Raw genomic sequence first — 2523 nt, 5'->3', positions numbered from 1 at the left:
GTAGCATTTTCAAAATAATAAATAAAACATATGAATCATTGTGTGCATTTCAGCCCACTGGTCTGGGTGAAAGTGGATGAGTATGGACAGGGGCAGGAGAGGCAGGAAGAGGCAGTTTGGGACATGAGGAAGGCAAATGGTCAGATGGTGAAAGAAAGCAGACAAAAATACACAAAGGATTTCAAATTTCTTTAAGGAAATTTAACTTCCAGCAGCTTTGTGTTGCCTCTTCTGACAAGTAAAGCCTGAAGACATAGTCAAATATTCTAGTGCAATAACTAAGTAGTCCTATCTATTAACTTTTGCAATAACCACATCATGAGTTAACAAATTCTTTGGCTTTGAAGTTTATTCAATCTACAGTTCAGTTATTTCTGCCATAAGTAGGGCTAGCAGCCTGAGATACCTTTATACCTATAGCACAGCTGCCAATGCTGTTTTCTGTGCAAAAGGCCATTCTCATGTTGTTTTTTTTCAGGAAAAAAAAAAAAAAAAATATATATATATATATATATATTCTGATCATCTGGTAACTTCTGAATGCTAGTCTCAGATCAGCTTCTACAACTTCACAAACTCAGCTGTGCTTTTGGGATTAAGTGATATCCTTGCCCCACCTTCAGTTTAGGCTAAAGGACTCAGTGGAGCCTGGTCAGGGAGCACAGGTTTATACCACACACTTGGTTGCTTCTGAGTGGTATCAGAGTTGTTCTCCAGTGGCACAGCATGTGACGAGCGGCTCCCATGTTCCCCACCCTGCTTTGCAGCTCCCCACCCAGCTGCTGCTTTGCAGAGAATAGTCAGAGGTAAGAAGGAATGGCCTGGAGGTTGCTTTGCTGCCTTAGCCTGCAGTCGTTGTTTTCTCTGGTAAGGCAGCGAGCAGAGAGCACAAAGCACACATGAAAGCATCTTCATCCCAGCTGTGCACATGGGAGAAAGGTATGGAGGAAGAAAGGGGTGCAGGAGTAATGTCAGCAAGGATATGGAGAGGTGACTGGTGTGCAAGAGGGGGTGTGCATGTGTGCGAGGAATGCTGGGCTGAGAATGCATGGGAGAGGTGTGTTTTGGGCAATGACACTGGGTCTGCAACTGAGGGAGCTGAATTGAAGCAGCAGTGGAAATGAGTGGGCAAGGGCTTGTCTTTCAGCTCTGAACTTCTTTCTTCCCTGTGCAGCCTCTGCACCATCCCTCTGAAGAACCCAACCATATTATTCTGGGGAGAGGAAGGAGTAATGAGAACCTGCGTTCCTCTGGTTTTAGAAGGAGCCTTCAGTTGCAGTCCCTTTGCAAATGACTGGGACTACCCCAGCTGGGCTGAATGTAGTTCGTCCCCTGTGGTTGTAAGTCTTTCTCTGGAACAATCATAGAGCTAATAGTGACAGGCCAAATTCTATGAGTGGTGGTGCTTTTATCAGAGACAAAAGCAGTACAGAAGAAATCTATCTTGAAACAGTAAAGTGCTTAAATGTGTGGCTTACCAGCTCCTACCCGCCTCCGAGACAGGTTCTTGGCTATCAGGGTCAACAGATCCAACAGATCTTTGATCTTGAATGCAGAGTTTCTCCACTAATGTCAGATCTCATCTTGTACAGATTTTCCTTCAGGCTTTTCAGGTGGCTTTAGGCCACTAGAGAAGACTGACACTTTCTATTTTTTCTTACAGTCCTGTTACTTGCTTTAGGGCTTTACAGTAACTCTGGTTCAGCTTCCAGGGTTAGTCTAGAGCACACAACTTGGACTGAAGGAATCTCCTGGGCCATCAGGTCTTGTCCCATATTACCATATACAACCACATAAGTTTGCACACTTTGTAAATGTGAGGAGCTCTATCCTAAAGGTAATTATTTTTTTTGCCCTGTTATCTTTACTGGAAGTATTTTAAAAATAATGTTATCTTATGTTTAGTAATCATCTTATTTTTAGCTTAAATGTATCAATGGGCAATTCACATCAGTTTGTTCTTGAAGAAAACACCCATGATACACTTAGCTTTTCTAAGGCAAGTTTTTACAAACATTCCCTGTGCCTGTGGTATCTGTTACAATTTGGTACAAGGGTCTTGGCATTTCTTGGCTCCCACAGGTTCACATCGGCCTCACGGGAAATGGACTGGTGCGCTGGCTGTGAGGAGAGACGGATGCTTGGGTGGCCATGGGGGATTTTGGTCCCGAATGGGACCTGGCATTCAGGGCATGGTACTGATGCGAATGTGGACTGGCAATGGGTGCACGCAGCAGCTGGGAGGTGAAGACGCAGTGGGGCAGCTGCAGATGACCAGATGTGGGTGCTCTGGCCATGGGGTGTCTGTGCGGACGGGGGAGAAGGGGCTGGCTGAGGCAGATGGGTATGGCCGGTACGTTGGGTATTTTTGGGGAAGGGAATATGGGTCGGTCTCAGCACCTGGGGATGCAAAGAGCATGGGAGGGGGGTGAGGGGGGGAGGGATGGGGGCGTCGGAGCGCTGTGGGGACCAGGACGGTGCGCGGGGTCGGCTGCGCTGGGGTCGCCGAGGCTGCGGGCGGCG

This window comes from Caloenas nicobarica, chromosome 1, assembly GCF_036013445.1.
Source record: "Caloenas nicobarica isolate bCalNic1 chromosome 1, bCalNic1.hap1, whole genome shotgun sequence".
In the NCBI taxonomy this organism is placed as follows: domain Eukaryota; kingdom Metazoa; phylum Chordata; class Aves; order Columbiformes; family Columbidae; genus Caloenas; species Caloenas nicobarica.
This window is presented reverse-complemented; position numbering follows the sequence as displayed.